General features: G+C 41.4%; 1 protein-coding gene across 2 annotated transcripts in view; it reads right to left on the bottom strand.

The window, feature by feature from the left end:
• LOC121288298 (rho guanine nucleotide exchange factor 4-like) overlaps positions 1 to 18061 on the bottom strand; it is a 486453-nt gene that overhangs the window by 56214 nt on the left and 412178 nt on the right. Inside the window, exon 1 of one of the 2 annotated variants that reach the window (XM_041206839.1) lies at positions 1507 to 1555. The exons of the other annotated variant lie outside the window; for it this stretch is intronic. The gene's annotated coding sequence lies outside the window, so the exon portion shown is untranslated. Of the gene's footprint in view, positions 1 to 1506; positions 1556 to 18061 lie in introns of those variants that run through there. 2 annotated transcript variants of the gene reach the window in all.

Raw genomic sequence — 18061 nt, forward strand, 5'->3', positions numbered from 1 at the left:
ACTCTGTCCTTCTGGAACAGTTCTGTAAAGTCAATGGCAAAGTAAAGATGGTGGAAGCTGCTTCTGCCTGACTTATCTGCCCAGTGACAAAGATCAGGAAAATCTACGCTCTCAAAAGTTGTTGGCATGGATCGAGCATAAAACATTCTTATCTGTTGCATATTCAGTATCTTTATTACTGATATGACCTTAGGGGTTTCACTTATTCATGGATGCCATCTCCTCAGTTGTGGGCCCACAGTCAAATAGCAATTGATCCCTATGGCACTGCATTAGACAACACTGCTTCTTGCAGGTGGGAATATCACTATATTTAACAGGGGGTATCTGGGGGAGCTGGGATCTACTTTGAGAAGAGGGATTGAGACAGAAGGCTTAAGAAGCAACCATCCCAGCACCATATCATATTGTCATAGAACCTTGGAAACCTGGTGGAGATGGACTTCACTCCAAACTCCGAGCCCTTGCTCACGGAACGTTTAATTTATGCCCCAAGGAATTCTGTTCCCCATTCTCCGTAAGTGAAAAATCAACAGCTCTTTAAACTGCTCACTGCTAATTTTCAGATAGACTTGACTGCTGCGAACGCAGATTCATAGGGCAGGATCTTCCAGTAGGCGAGCAGGGGTGGGGCCCGCTCGCCGACGCGTAAAATGATGCGGGATGACATCGAGTGGAACTCCCGATGTCACCTGCGTCATTTCCATTTTCAGGTCGGCGGGGGCACAGCCAAATCAGCTGTGCGCCCACCAACCTATCAACGGCCTATTGAGGCCATTGAAAAACTAATTAAAACCATTAATGGACATGCCCGTCCAACCTCAAGGTTGGTGGGCAGGCCGGGAGCCCTGGCAGGCTTCGGGAAAAGCATGAAACCTCATCCACTAGTGGGATGAGGTTTCATGAGGGTATTTAAATTTTTAATAAAGGTTTCAGTTAAAATTATGGACATGTCCCAACTCATGTGACAGTGTCACATAAGGGGACACGTTAAGGAAATTTTTCAATCAGTTTTATAGCTAATTTTAATTCGGAGCCGATCTCCCTGAGGCAGCACTTAGCTTAGGGAGATCAGTGCACTCTTTTGCGCGCATGCTTGAAAGAGCACACTCCCGGCTGAGGGAATGCCCCCCTCCCCCCCCCACCACCACCCCAGCTCACACAGGGAGCACATAGTGCTTCCTGGCGATGTCACGCTGGGTGGACCTTAATTGGTCTGCCCACGTAAAATGGCGGCGTGTCCCTGATTGGGGGTGCTGATTGGAGGTGCGCCCACTTGCACCCGCTCCCACACTTCCCACCCAATAGGGGAAAAATTTTTCCCAAACAAAACAGTCTGCTACCGAGAAACAGAATTAGATAAAACAAAATGTTCAGCAAAATCAAATGCAGAAAGGACAGAGAGATCATTAGAACCACAAAGCAAAGATATATGACAATGATCCTGCACAAATCTCTACAAGATTGAGCAGTTTGAAATTTGAAAGAGGAAAATAAGATTCTTACTAATCTGTTCAGAACTGCAACAGGATCTCTGTTTTATATCCAAAACAATGTAAAAATAGAGTGGCTATTTTCTTCAGCGAGTGCTGTTACGAGATGTTCCATGCATCTGCACTTTGTTCCAAATGCATTCTGAGAGATTCTGCTTTTTGTTTTTGAGGAGAATTTTAAAAGGGGGAGAAATAAGTGGAAAATATGTTCACTGGCAATATCCCTGTCAGCCTTAGAGGATTCAAAACAGAGAAACTATTCAGTGCAATGACAATGATTTGACATTCTTTTATAATAAAATCATTTGGCATCATTAGAAATTAAGTGCCTGGCACTGGATCAAGAAAGGAAAGGTTAACGCTTAAAAGGGCGTCAAAAAGAAACAAATTACTCAAAGCATTTCTGGCTAAAGCGACTGTCAAAAATGTACAGAATGGAGTCCCATTCACATATTTTTTAAAGGTCTCATACTTAACTAGTGCACTGTGGTCAAGTCCTGTTCCAGAGGCTTGAGCACAAATATCCAGGCTGACACTCCATTGCAGTACGGAGGGTGTAGTGCACTGGCTGAGATACCAGCTTTCGGATGAGATGTTAAAATTGCTGCCCCATCCAACCTCTCACGTACATGCAAAAGATCATCTGGCACAATTCAAAGAGAAGCAAGCAAGTTCATACTAGTGTCCTGGCCAAAATCCATCCCTCAACCAATATTACTAAAAACAGATTATCTGGTCTTTATCTTACTGCTGTTTGTGGGAGCTTGATGTGTGTAAATTTGGCTGTAAAGCATATTCGGACCTCTTGAGGTTATAAAGGTGCAATATAAATATGTTTTTTTTTCTTTTGATTATTTTTGTTGAAAGGGGGAATAAAAGGGGAAATGAAAGCTTACTGACCTTACTTAGCTTATGAGACACTGGCATTAGTTAAGAATGAAGATATGATGGAACTAGAAGCTTTATTAATTACATATGTTTGCATTAATTACGGGCAACATTCAGAGAACACGAAATAAAATATGCCATTTGCAGTTTAAAGCAATACCAATTCTGTTTGTGTCAAGCATAAACTAATTATTTAGCATAAATGTGTGCAAACCAAATCTGTGAAGCAGCACTGATCTTTCACTTCAGAATGTTCTAAAAGCTGTACCTTACTTCATCTTTTTGATTGTTTTCAAAGGCCTAAAATCCATTTAAAACATGTCAAATTCAGTAAGAATTTGCTTTACAACATTGAATTGAACCATGTATTGTAGCTGATTATCTACAAGGATGAGCATTTTACATTGGAGGCACAGGGAGCCAGCCAATATAGGCCAGGGAGCACAGGGCTGATGGACAATTGATCCTTGATGCAGAGTAGGATACAGGCAGCAGGATAAGATTAAATGTATAATGCATGGAGGAGGGGTGTACAGAGCAGCAGTTGAGTTTAGAGGTGACAAAGATATGGAGGAGACTTTGAGCAGCAAATACGTTGGGACAGGTGTGGAATGGGCAATGATCTGGAGGTGGAAGTAGGCATGTTTCGTGATGCCAAGGATATAGGTCAGAAGCTCAGCTTGGGTTTGAATAGGATGCATAGGTTGTGAACATCTAGACCAAGGCCATGGAGGGGGATGGAATCGGTGGCAAGGTATGGAGCTTGTGGTAGGGGCCGAAGACAATGGCTCCAGTATGTCCAAGGTTAAACTGCAGGAAATTGTGAGCTATCCAGCTCTAGATGTTGATTACAGTCTGACAGCACAGAGGCAAGTCCTGGAGAGAACAAGGAGGCCTTAGTGGGGAAGTTGATCCCACATCTACAGATAATATCACCAAGGGACAGCATGTAGATGAGGAAGAGAAGAAAGTTAACTATTGTGTCATGCCCAGAAGACATGAAGCTGGCTGGCTACTTTACCCTGGCTAGTTTATAAAATTATTTTTTTAAATGGACAAAAGGCTTACATTGACTGAGACCTGACTAGCTACAGCTCACACAAACGGAATTTTTAGCCTTCAGAAAACAGCAAGGATCTCTATCTCTAAAGAGGTGCTAATGTCCCCGGTGACTGCAGAAATCAAATGCCAAAACCCTTTACATTTCTAAGCAGAGCTCTGGCCAACGGAAACGATATGTCTGAGGACAAAGGGGCGCTGAAACTGCTGAAACTTATTAATGGATGCAACATGAACGTCTGAAGAATCCAGACCAGGAATATCCGCCCTTTGTCCAAACCAAGGCAAAGAAGCGGGAGTTATGTCACATGACACCCCCACCCGAAAAACTGCTGGAACCTGTAATATTGCCTTGTGGAGCTGAACCCAGGCAGTCTGCCACCTTCCATCAACAAAGCATCAGCAGAAACAAAGCTCTGTCTGGGTTTAAATTGCCTGGCCCTCATCTACATTGTTTTCTACTGGAACATCTGAACTTCGGTACCAGCGCCTAGTACAAGACTCAATGTGCTTCTCCCATCGTGGAAGTCAGTGCTACTGGAAAAGTAGATCACCCTGCATCAGTTTTAGCTTGCTAACCTCTCTGAAGGAATATACCAGTGTATTTTTGATTCTGGACACTGGACACACATGAAACAATAATTCTTATTTTGTCTATGGTCTTTGCCCTGTACCTCTTTCTTTCCCTTATCCCTCTTTTATTGTGTGAATGCACAGGAGGCTGTGTGTGAACCCCCTTCCCATGTTTTTTTTTTGAGTGCTTGTAAAATAAACTAACCATCTGATTTTACTCTATGTCAACTTTGCTATGGGGCATTAATAGAGGATTGGGTCACTCCAAAGCTGAAAGGTTGGAAAAAATACACCACAACTTATAAAGGGGGAAATCAAACATCCAAAAACCTTTCTGTTTAAGGATGGGTGGTGAGAGGAGAAATTGGAGCTGTTTAAATTAAACCCCCTCCTGTCCATAACAATAGGCACCAGAGGGGTTCCAGAGGTAATGCTAGGAATGGGGCAAGAGAAGACAATGTTGAAGATCCTCTGCCTACTTCAGATAGGTAAGCATGGAATCAATACAGGGCAGTCCCACCAAACTGGCCTGAAAGGAGAGACATTGTGGGTGAACAAATTAAAGGCTGCAGAGGTCCTAGAGAATAAGATGGGGAAAATGCACTAAGGTTGCAATCACAGAAAATGCCTTTTGTCACTTTGAATATAGCTATTTAGTGCTAAGGCAGAGGTTGAAGCTGGTTTGCCGAGATCTAAGCATGGTTTGGTAAGTTGAGCTTTGATTTGGGAGATGACAACATATTCAAGGACTTTGGAGAGGGATGGAATGGTAGGTTGCTAGGATAGAGATGCTGTGAATGTTCTTTTTTCAGGTGGGAGAAAGATTTTAAATATTGGCTAGTGTGGGAGCCAGAAAGAGAGGTTGGATGGCGAACACTTTAGTGGAATTTGTTAATCATTTACAAGATGTGGGCATTTATTGTCCATCCCTAATTGCCCTTGAGACAACTATGTGTCTCGCTAGGCCATTTCAGAAAACAGTTAAGAGTCAGCCACATTGGTGTGGGTCTGAAGTCATATAGACCAGACCAGGTAAAATCAGCAGATTTTTTTCCCTAAAGGTCATTAGTGAACCAGATGTTTTTTTTCCCCAGCAATCTAGCAGTTTCATGGTCACCACTACAGAGACTAGCTTTTTATTCCAGATTTATTTAATTAACTGAATTTAATTTTCCCAGCTGCCGTGGTGGGATTTGAACTCATGCTTCTGGATCGTTAGTCCAGGCTTCTCAATTACTAGTCCATAAACTTAATCATTGTACCTGTAAATACAGTCAAGTAAGCAGGAAGTGGATCTCTTGAATGAGATGGGCTTAGCTAGGACATGAGGGGAGCTGTGAGAGAAGCTGGGAAAAGATGGAGAGGTTGAGGGAGGAAAGAAGAAAATATATCAGTATGGAAACTCAGATTGATGCTTGGGGTAGAGGCAAAGAAAAGGATTGGATGAGAGGGTTGGAACAAGGTGAGATGCTTGGAGAGATGTCAGGACACTACAAGGGGTGTCTAAGGTATAATTTGGAGATAAGGAACACAGGATTAACCACCAGAAGATAGAGAGGATTCTGGAAGGGGCATGGTGTTCCCACGGATGATAAAAATTTCAGTCAAAATCATGAAGTCAATGTAATCAATGGCAAGGCTTTGTTTACGAGTGAACAGACATACTGAAGGAAAATGTGAAGAGATAGATATTGTTAATTAGTTAGCAGAGTAACTCACCTCCTGACTCCCCAAAGCTTGTCCACCATCTACAAGGCACAAGTCAGGAGTGTGATGGAATACTCCCCACTTGCCTGGATGAGAGCAACTCCCACAACACTCAAGAAGCTTGACACTGTCCAGGACAAAGCAGCCTGCTTGATTGGCACCACATCCACAAACATTCACCCTCTCCATCACCGATACACAGTAGCAAGCACTGCAGGAATTCACCAAGGCTCCTTAAATAGCACCATCTAAACCCATGACCATTGCCATCTAGAAGGACAAGGGCAGCAGATAGATGGGAACACCAACAACTGGAAGTTCCCCTCCAAGTCGCTCGCCATCCTGACTTGGAAATATATCACGGTTCCTTCACTGTCGCTAGGTCAAAATCCTAGAACTCTCTCCCTAACAGCACCTACAACACATGGACTGCAGTGGTTCAAAAAGGCAGCTCACCATCACTTTCTCAAGGGCAACTAGGGATGGGCAATAAATGCTAGCCCGGCCAGCCCACATTCCATGAATTAATTTTAAAAAAGAATCCAAGGGAGAAGTGATGGATGGGGTGACCAGAAAAGGAAAGCCCCAGCAGCTATCTTGAGTAGGAAAGTAGGAGAGTGAAGAAGATAGGATAGTTGGGGTTGACGTTCAGAAGAAAGTAATGATGGGCTCTTCAGAGAGTTCTGAGAGGCACAACAGGGAGATGTGAGCTCATTTAAAGGAATTCAACCATGTGATAGTGGCAGGAGAGTATAAGGTAGAGGAGTAGTGATGTGTTGAAGTAGGGGTGGGGGAAGGATAGTTGTACTGAGAAAAGAGAACATGGATGTCAAAATTTGAAATCTGGGGTCTGGTAGTGGGTGTAGATAGGATAGAGTCTTGGAGAATTTATATACCAGCATCTAAGAGAATGTGAAAGATAAATATATGGATAATCTCCCAGTGGCTGGTTTCAGTGCTTTTGGCAGGACCACTGGGCGTAGCCTTGATGCCAGGGAACCTGTGTCACATAAGGAGAGGCAAGATGGGTAAATGTGCTACACCCTCAAAAACAACTAAACTATTTTATATATTTGAGTTTTCCTGAAAAAAAGACATTTTTTGAAGCTTTTCGTCTTGCACTCATCAGGACAATCGCTTGACAGTTAACTGTCAGTCACCATTAACTGGTGCATTCTCCATGGCAATCAGAGTTCACTTGCCAATCTTTCAGGACTCTCTTTTCATACAGTATAAAGTTGTTGCTTCCCCTGACATTGATATTCTTGCAACTGTCCTGATGAGTGCAAGATGAAAAGCTTCAACAAAATGTATTTTTCATACTCAGGTTCTGTATTACAAAATGACTAATTTTATGAATGTTACTTTGAAAATCAGTTTATAATTCATAACAATACTCATTCACATTTCACATTCAAAGCCTTATAATGAAGAATGTGGTTAGAAGAATTCTCCTGCATAATTCTTGTGGGTATTAAATATCCTGATAACTATATTAAGCTTTGAAAGTTCTTCATTGGCCTTTAATGCTTAAACCAACTTACGATGATTAGACACCATCCTAGACAACCACCTATAAAAGCAATGATGATGTTTGACCATGTCGATTAGCAAAAAAACAGCATGAACATCAGTAGCCCATTAATCTGCTGTGTCTCAGATTCCGTGGAGCAGCTCAAAGACTGACAATTCCTCGGCTCTTCCTTATCCCTCACCATGGTGCAATTCTCTCAGTCATGAATCAGCCCTGCAAATGAATGCAGCAGCTTTTGGCTAATTCTACCATTTTGCGGTGCTGCTATCAGATTGAGAGAAGAACAGTTTCATGGAAAAGCAGTATTTAAGGTTGCTATATTTATAAGAACAATCTTCAGTACCTATCACACTTGTCTCATTATTGCAGTGAAGTCACTTGGCAAAGTTCTTCTATTTCACTGTGCTTCTATCCTCTCCACCTTAGTGAGCCCCAAAAGGCTTTCACTCACATTCCGTTTTGCATAGCAGGTACGAATCAACTCGAATATTGCATTCAGGCAATTTACTGTGGTTGTGTGAGAGGCTAAGATGAATCAGGTGATCAACACAGTATCTAAGCTGCACAGCGATCCGCAAGCCTTAGCAACATGGAAGGATGAGCAAAAGTATACAGCTATTCCTTGGTAAAGCACATAATTGGAATTTGAATAGCCAACATTTAATTAGAAAATCACATTTGGAGTCTTCTCAGTGAATTATATCTTTCAGAGGCTTGCATTATTGGCAAACAGATTCCATTCAACATTACCACAATTAGCTTTAACATACAGTCTCTTCGCTGCCAAAACATAATAGAGCAATTTGCTCCATTTAGGTTTCTTTTGATACCCAGGTCAAAAATCAATGATAACACACCACAGCAGAAGGGATAATATTTAAAAGGAATATTTGCCGAGTGGAATTACCTTGCAATGCAGTTGTCAGGGCTTGAATGCATCATTAAGTTCGAAGCCCAGGCTTATATACATAACTGCCCAACAGTTGTTTCTAGTGTATGCTCCTTTCAAATATGCAGATTGACTTAACATTTGACTTTACAAGCTCTGCTGCACCTATACTAACTGGCCTACAATGGCTCCCAATTCATCAGTGCCTCAAATTTAAAATCATCACCCTCATGTTCAGTTGCCTCTTCTTATCTCAGTGATCTCCTTAAGTCTTGCATCCATCTTGAGAACTCTGCATTCCTCCAACTTTACCCTTTTATCCAGCCCCCACTTCCTTTGGTCTACCATTAGCAGCTGTGTCTCCTTCCCCTCTATATCTATTCTGCTGCTCCACCTCCCTCTCCTCTTTAAGGCCTATCTCTTTAGCAACTTTGTGCTCACCTGTCCTCCTTGTGCTTTGTGTCAGTTTTTGTTTTTCCCTGATTATACTTCTGTGAAGCCCCATGGGTCATTTTACAATGGTAATGGAACTATATAAGTGCTAGTTGTTGTTAATATCTGAGGCATATCTGGGCTTTAATTCAGAACTATCAACTCCCACAGAAGCTTTCATTCTGTACCAAGCTTTCAAATGCTGTAATAACCAAGGTCACAACATTACCACAGTGAGATTTCATGAGAACAACAATGAAGCAAATCGTAAACTCACTGGATTTAATAAAAGCCGTGGTATGAAAACAAGTTCCTTCGTTCCCCACACAGGATCAAACACAGTTATTGAAGATAGAAGTGATTCGTGACCAGTCTGAATTGTACGCATCCAAAAGTCCCCTGTTAATACTGTCAGAACTACTTCTATGTGCAAACTTGTGCCCAAACTGGGAAGCTCTAAATGTTACTCAGGCAACAGTCTAAAATTATCATACTCACAGAATCATCCTTTTAGCCATTATCCCAGAACTGTCACCATTCCTGGTTATATCCTGTCTCACCAGCAGGACAGATCCACAAGGGTGACGGACAATGGTATACAATCGAGAAGAAGTGACCCTTGGATCCTCAAAATTGACTCTAGATTCCATAAAGCATCATGGCATCAAGTCTAACATGGCCAAGGGATCTCTGATAACTGATGAATCAGTACTCCTCCATGCTGAACACCAATTGGAGGAGGAACTGAGGGTAGCAAGAGCAGAGAGTGTACTCTGGGTGAGGGAACTTCAATGTCCATCACCAAGAGTGGTTTGGTAGCACCACTACTGACCAAGCTGGCCGAGTCCTAAGGGAGGTAGCTGCAAACTGTGCCTGTGACAGGCTTTGAGAGAGCCAACATGAGGGGAAGGCCTATTTTCCCTAGTCCTCACCAATCTACCTGTTGTAGATATATCTGTCAGTATTGCTGAAAAAAAAGAGACATTTTTGTCAAGGCTTTTTGTCTTGCACTCAGAAGGATATTTTGCAAGAATACAAATTCAAGGGAGATAACAAATTTATACTGTATGAGAAGACAGTGCTGATTGGTTGACAAGTGGACTCTGATTGGTAGCGGCATTGCCATGGAGAATGCATCAGTTGATGGTGACTGACAGTTAACTGCTAAGCTTTGTTTGAAATTTAAACCAGGCAGCTTGACTCTGATTGGTCAAGGCATTACCCTGAAGAATGAACCAGCAAATGGCTTACTTTGTTAAGTTGAAACAGGTGCAATGTTCTTTCTGTCTGCAAAGAACCAGGCCCTTTATATTAACATATGTAAGCAGTGCCTTTCAGCAATACTCAAGTTCTGTGCTACCAAATGACTGTTTATATATCTGTCAATGGCATTCTTGGTGGGAGTGACAACCACACAATCCCTGTGGAGAAGAAGTCCTGTTTCCATGCTAAGGACACCCTGCATTGTACTGTGTGATGCTACTCACTGTCCTAAATGAGATAGATTGAGAACAGATCTAACAGTTCAAAATTGGACATCTGTGAGGTTCTGTGAGCCGTCAAGAGCTGCAGAACTGTATCATTAAACATAATTTTATGATCAACATACCCTTCACTTTATCATTACCTACAAGCCAGAGAACCAACCCTGGTCCAATGGAGCTGCACCAGACGTACCTGCAAATTAGTTGCTACCCTGCTTATGCTACATTCCTGTATGGCAACAGAAGGAGAGACAGAGCTAAGCAATTCAACAACCAACAGATTAGATCAAACCACTATAGTGCTACCACATCCAGTCGTGAATGATGATGGACAATTAAACAACTAACCATGGGAAGAGGCTTCATAAATATCCTCATCCTCCATGACAGTGGAGAAGTGAGTGCAGAAAGACAAGGCTGAATAGTTTGCAACCATCTTCAGCCAGAAGTGGCAGGTGGATAATCAATCTCAGCCTCCTCCTGAGATTCCACCATCATAGCAACCAATCATCAGTCAATTCAATTCACTCCACATGATATCAAGAAATGGCTGAGCACACTGAATACAGCAAAGTCTAGGGGCCTTAGCAATATTCCAGCTGTAACAGTGAAGGTTTGCACTCTAGAAATAGTTGTGCCCCTACCTAACTGTTCCAGTAAAGCTACAACACTGGCATCTACCCCACAAAGCAACAAATTGCCCAAATATATCCTGTCCACAAATTCAATCCAGCCAATTACTGCCCTATCAATGTTCTCTCAAATCATCAGCAAAATGGTGGAAAGTGTTGTCCAAACAGTGCCATCAAATAGTATTTACTCAGTAATAATCTGCTCATCAAAGCTTAATTCAGGTTTTGCTAGGACCATTCAGCTCCAGACCTTGTTGCAAATATTAGTAATTAAATTCCAAAAATATTAATTACTTAAAGCTGTTAGTGGAGATCTCAAGAAACCTCTGTCCTGTAGATCATCCAAGTTTCGCCAATTAGCATGCTGCAATGTTTTATTTGCTGTAATATATTGAAGATCTATCCGGGTTCATCACGTAAGGTTGCTTCATCACCAAGAAGCAAGCGACGACTGTCAACTACACATACTTCAAGAGGTTTACAACAACTTTGTTCTTTTTGTAATCGCTAGTAGATCTTTTACAGCATTGCTCAAAGTGAGTCAGAGAATTTACTATTTATAACAATAGGGGTGTTTATGCATTTAGGGTATAACATCAGGGAACATGCTCAGATGGCACAATCTGCACTTAGCTCATAGACTTACAGATTTGGGGGAAAATATCAAGCTCAGGCAGCTGGGAGACACTTGAGCCTTTAAATAAAAATGTTGAAGAAGGCATTAAAATATTAGGCGTGGGGGAGGCAATGGTATAGTGGTATTGTCACTGGGCTAGTAATCCAGAGGCCCAGGGTAATGCTCTGGACCGGGGTTCGAATCCTGCCACAGCAGATGGCAGAATTTGAATTCAATAAAAATCTGGAATTAAAAGTCTGATGATGACCATGAAACCATTGCCAATTGTTGTAAAAACCTATCTGGTTCACTAATGTCATTTAGAGAAGGAAATCTGCTGTCCTTACCTGGTCTGGTCTACATGTGACTCCAGCCCCACAGCAATGTGGTTGACTCTTAAATGGCCTCTGAGAAGGGGCAATTAGGGATGGGTAATAAACGCTGGCCTTGTCAGTGACACACACATCCATGAATGAATTAAAAAAAACTTAAGACAGGTCAATGGGTAATCACACTCAGGTTATTTATGAAATATGTACTTTTTATTTTTTTAAATATTTTATTCCTAACTATATTTTGGAAATTAGAAATTTTGGTCATTCAGAATAAAATGGTCAATAGTTTTTTTCAACAATCCTTTTGTGTGGTTTGTAGGGAAAAGTTAATCTTGCACCATCTAGTTGCTACAGTCTATTATTACATTGTGACAGGTAACAGCTGACAATGTAATAACAAAATTGGACAAAGGAAATTATATTGAGGGAAAAGATGTGAACAAAAATCATGACAATGTGATCTAAGAGATTTTTATGATAATATATTAAGAATATTACTTCTAATCTACTAAACTTTACAGACTGAGCATATTTTATGACGTTATACCTTAAATGGCATGCTTCCAGTCTACTGAACCTTACTTTCTATTGTCACATTTTAGTTTTATTTTAGCATTATATATTTCTCCATCTACATTTATGTAATAACAGAATGTATCCACTCATCACCTGCAGTTTCATCATTTGTTCACTGGGTTCCCAAAAAACATTCAAAATGTTTTATTTTTTCCTCATTCACTATTTTTTTGCTAATGGGGTGGGTAGAAAAGTGGAGCGAGAGAGAGAGTGGAACATTGAGACTGAGACTGGGGATTTCCATTACTTCACTCTCAAACCCACAGTTTTCTGCCAGATTGGTGAGCAGAAAGTTGAGTTCTAATGGGTGCTGAAGTACAAAAAAAAGTCAGAGTAAAGTCCTAAGCAGAAATGTTAATTCACCTTTTTCAAAACAAGCACTGATTGAACTTTGATTAATTATCTTATAACACAACACAAAAACAAAAATACCTGGAAAAACTCAGCAGGTCTGGTAGCATCTGCGGAGAGGAGCACAGTTAACTTTTCGAGTCCGAATGACCCTTCTGTTCTGTTCAAGGGTCATTCGGACTCGAAACGTAAACTGTGTTCCTCTCCGCAGATGCTGCCAGATCTGTTGAGTTTTTCCAGGAATTTTTGTTTTTGTTTTGGATTTCCAGCATCCGCAGTTTTTTGCTTTTATCTTAATTATCTTATCTTTGTTTTGCTGACAGTTAGAAGAGATAATTATGCTTGTGAAATTCCCCATTGTATCACACCCATGTACCATTCACTACCCACTTGAAGTGGAAGAAAGGCCAGGACAAGGAGCAGGATAGGACAGAGGAAGCAAAAAAAATGTTCAGGAAAGAGATTTAGGCAGAAGATGAAGAGGAAAGAAACAGCCACTACAGCAATATAAAGCTAACAAAGTGAAGCAAGAGGCCATATTTTTCAGGCTACCATAGGCAGCACAAAGGGAAGATCAACTGGTAATAATGTGAATGTATTATATTATAAGAAAAAGAATGGAGTGACTTGAAAATGGAAGCTGAATTACATTCTGGCCCACTTACCTCCCAACTTCTAATTTAATTTCATATGAAGACTACGGTCTTGATTTCCTGTGTATGGATCAACTAATATAATTAATCAATCTCACTCCCAACAGTTATCAATGTTGACATCACTGGGAGAAATGCACGGAAGTATCTTTAGCCAACTTCCCTGGGCTGAATTTAAAATCTATTCTCTTAGGCAAATGTAATGTACTGCAAATCGCTGATTATGATTATGCTGTCTTAAAATGAGGTCTGATCTCTTTTTTAAAAAACCTAAAACATCACTTTGAAACTTCTAGCCATCCAATTTGGAATGGTTAAGTTATCATTTCCCTCCAACTTGCTCTGCTCATCAGTTTTTCACACTTGCAATTTCCTATTCCAAACGCCTCCACATCAACAGCAGGATGACGAGAGAACAGAAAATGTGCAACCCTGTGGGAGTGGAACTGACACATTGTCAAAACCCAAGTGAAGGAAAATGTATATTGATGGCCCATGATACCACAACACAGAAAGTGGGGGGTGAAATTGGTCTGTGACAGTAGTTTGAAACAGACTTGTAACAAATCGGCAGCCTGTATATGTTTTCATTTCCCATTAACTTGAGCAATATTGCCACAATTTTTAGTTTTATACCAAGTAAAAGTAACAGTGAGACTAGGGAACCAGTCTCCAAAAAAAGTTTGAACTATTGTTTTATGAACTTCGGTAGGAAGATCAGGCAAGGGGGAAAATCAATTGTCAATTCTCTCCAAGTGCAATACGCCCTGCTGGCTTAAATCAATTTCACCTTCAGCAAATTTATAGCATTACAGATTGAGATTCTGTCAACTGCTGCAGTTTCTGTTCTAAAACAGAAGTCATGAAAAGTTTGACTTTATTCTCTAACCCCCTCATATATAATCATGCATCTGTTGCTAGCATGGAGTAAATATAACAAGTATCCATAATATATGTAGTTGACCTTTGCAAGTCCACAAAATTTATAATAGACCGATAGACGATTGGGTGAGGGAGTTGGGGAGGTGGGTGAGGGAAGTGGGCGGGGAGGGTGGGGGTGAAGGCTTCCTCCAATTGTTATTATTCCTGTAATATCAAACCCACACCAGAGATGTTATGGGCTGAAGTAATGAAAATATACATTCACAATTACATGAAAAAGATAAAGCTTCCCAAGTTTTGCAATGGTAAAATAAGCAATAATTGTATCTCGGTGCAATGAGCAATGCTGTTATGGGGTTAATTAGCCTTTGGGAAAATGTCTCCCATAGTTCTGAGAAAGTCCTTTGAAAACAACACAAATTCTATTGGCAAACCCTGCCTAACCTTGTCTACCCTGACTCCTTGTAGTCTCTCTTCTGAATGGAATTTGATTCCTGGTGCACATAATGCCAGCTTTCATGCTAGAGAATCCACCTTTCTGATTTGATCCCAGAATTCAGAATGAACTGGAAAGTTACAGCAAAAGGCCAGTTTTTCAACTTGTAACCATCTTTTGATGTTGATGGATTGGCTGTAATATAACAAGACCAACAAAGCATAACAGGAGTGTCATGGACAAACAAATGCTTCCTAGTGACATACAACAACATTACAAAGTCCAGTGTTTAATTACTGCTATAAATATCTGGTCACTCAAACGGTTCCTTCATATGAGCAATCAACAGGAGCACAAAATTGTGTCCGTGTGCTTTGCTCACAATATCTCTTTCCAGACACTCACACGAGATAAGCCATTCCTTGTTTAGAAAACAGGACGGCAATGCTGGTTCCACTCTGTGTAGGCCATTGGACCTTAAAATCAATAAGCCCACTGTCTCCAGCAACAAACAGGAGCTTCTACGTAATGCCCAAGACTAGCCTCTTGGATTTTGAGTGGCCACAACACATTTTTAATGTTTGCCACAGTTCTTATGTCTGTAGTACATGAACTTGAATTAAAGCTGCAGGAAACAAGCCCTGCCTTTGTTGCATCTGTTAAAAATGTATGAAGATGAAAAAACTTCCAATGAAATCCAATTTCCTATAGACAGAGCGCACAGCACAGCACTGCCACTAATGTCACACTAACTAAACAATATTATTCAGGCAGGCCTTAAGTATAAGTGACGTGGAGGATGAAAATACTGCATTGGTGTCGAAAGGTGGTTTCTCCTGAGGCTGAGGGGATTTGATGGTTGGAGCAGTACAGTTCTTGTATCTCATTTTGACTCATGACATAACTGACCTGTGAATGATGGCATCACAAAAAGGCTAAAGTTCGTATTAATTGCCGAGCCAGCCTGGCCTGTCTGCTCCTAATCAATGTACGCAAAAATAAATAAATAGTTATAAACTCCCCCAGGACAGAAATCTAAGTACTGCTAAGGATTCAAAAACAGAAAATGCTGGAAAAACTCAGCAGGTCTAACAGCATCTGTGGAGAGAAAAAAAACAGTTAACATTTCAAGTCTGTATGCCTTCTTCAAAGCTTAGGATTCATTTGTAAGTGTTTTAACTTCCCTAAGGATATGGATAGTGGGACAAAAACATTGAGAATCTGTGATTTTGTCAGTGTGTTTTTCAGCTGTGGATTTAACAGAAGAGCAATGTTAATACTCTTAAAAAGATTAAAGAGCTCTGAGGAAGTTATGTGATGTCCTGGGGCTATGATTACTAGCCTTCATTAATGACAGCCATCTTTGTGTCAGGTATGATTGGCCACTGAAAGGTTTCCTTTTGACTTTCCTCACTCCTCCTCACCCCACCTGACCCATTATTGACCTCAGGTTTGCTAGGGCTTTTTGATGCAATAATCTGTCAAATGCTACCTTGAGTTCAGCTACTGTCATGTCTCCTCAGGCATTCATATCTTGTGTCCATATCTGGATCAGAGCTGTTATAAAGTCTGAAGCAGAGTGGTTCTGACAGAATCCAAACTGAGCATTGGTGAGCAGTTTATTGGTTAGCAGATACTGTTTGATGGCACCACTCTACTTTGAATGGGAGGAGCCTGATAGGGTGGTAATTGGCCAGATTAGATTTTGTTTTCTTGTAGATGGGACATGCCATTGCAATATTCAGTATTGTCAGGTGGATAGCAGTGTCCCAGGTGAACTGGAACAGCTTGGCTGGGGGAGCAGCTAGAACTGGTAAAGGGCCATAGCTTTTGCTATGTCCATTGTACCCAATCATTCCTTCATATCATTTGCAGTGAACCAAATTGGCTTGGCACTGACATCAAGGAGGGTGGGTGCTTCGAGAGGTGTTGGGTATGATCTGCCACTTTTGGCTGTAGTTCATTCAGCCTTGATTCCTGCCCTTGAGCTGGGCTACACTCTGATTGAAGATGGGGTGTTCAGTAGCATCCTGTTGCCTGGCTGTCCATTACCATTCTCGACTGGGTGTGGTGCAGCAACAGAGTGATACATTGTTCTTATGTAATGGATCAAGTGCTGCTTATTTCTGTGTGTAGCATATTAGTTTTGGTATTCAGCATGCTGATGGTCCTGTGTGGTAGTTTCAACAGGCTGATACTAAAGTATGCCTAGTGCTGCCCCTAGCACTCCCTTCTACATCCTGTGTTGATTAAGGGCTGATTTTCTGACTTAATAGTGATCAAAGAGTGAGAGGTTTATTGGGCTATGAGGTTATGGATTGTTTTGTTATGCAATTCTACAGCTGCTAATAGCCTACATCGCCTTATGGATGCTCTGTATTTGGACTGTTGGATCTAATATCTACCTTAGCACAGCAATAGTGTCACTTCCACACAATGGAGGGCTTCCTCACAGTAGACACCAACTTAGCCCAGATTTTTGCTCCAGGATCAGATGTGCAGAGACAGGAGAATTCCTGGCTCCGCAAACCCGACCTTTAAAAATGGCTGCCTGGACATCGGATTTTTGGTCCTGGGGTGTGCTGGATTAGAAGTTAGGGCAGGTGACCCAGGAAGAGCGGACAAGGGTGCCAGGTGTGGAGGTGGGCTGGGCGGAGGACCTGCCTCAGGCTCCGGCACTGCATCCAAAGTTTAAAAATAAAGACTAAAATATGAAACATCCCTCCAGCCCTTACCCTTCACCCTCTCCCCATACACTCCCCATGCCCCACCCATGCCAACCCGTGCCACATCATGGCCCCCACCCACCCCTGATAACCCCTCATAGCCTCCATGCCAACCTATGTCCCCACCCATTGGTTGACTTTGACAGTTTGTTTACAGTTCCAATGAGCTTGACTATACTGCATTTTTAATGCACTTTTTGCACAGTTTTTTGCACTTTTTACATAGGTTTATGCCTACTTTTAATAATTCCAAAGGGCATCTGATCTACCCCACAGGATACCTGACCACCAAAGGCACCTTACCTCCCCAAAATGTGTCCTGGGACCAGATCCAAAGGGATACCTTACCTCTCTAAAGGGTTCCCCTGGCTATCCAAATGAATATACAAAGTTCAGACCTGCTCCTACCTGGTTTAATCTGCACACTTTGGGTTTCACACTCCTGGCCTACCAAAATCCCACTTCAGTGGAGGCAGCTCAAAAAAGGCTGTTCTTCACTGTTTCCTACATTACAACAGTGGCTACACTTCTAAATTACTCACTGACTTGTAAAATACTTTATGACATGCTGGCAAGCACTATATAAATGAGATATGCTGTCGAAGCTTTTCATCTTGCATTCATCCGGACAGGTTCATAAGAGTACCAATTGTAAAGGGAACAACAATTTATATTGCATGAGAAGATAGTGCTAATTGCTTGGTAAGTGGACTCTGATTGGTTGAGGTGTTGTCATGGAGAATGCACCAGGGAACAGTTAAATGCCAAGCTTTTGTTTAAATTCATACCAGACAA

Source organism: Carcharodon carcharias, chromosome 2 (genome assembly GCF_017639515.1).
Source record: "Carcharodon carcharias isolate sCarCar2 chromosome 2, sCarCar2.pri, whole genome shotgun sequence".
Lineage (NCBI taxonomy): Eukaryota > Metazoa > Chordata > Chondrichthyes > Lamniformes > Lamnidae > Carcharodon > Carcharodon carcharias.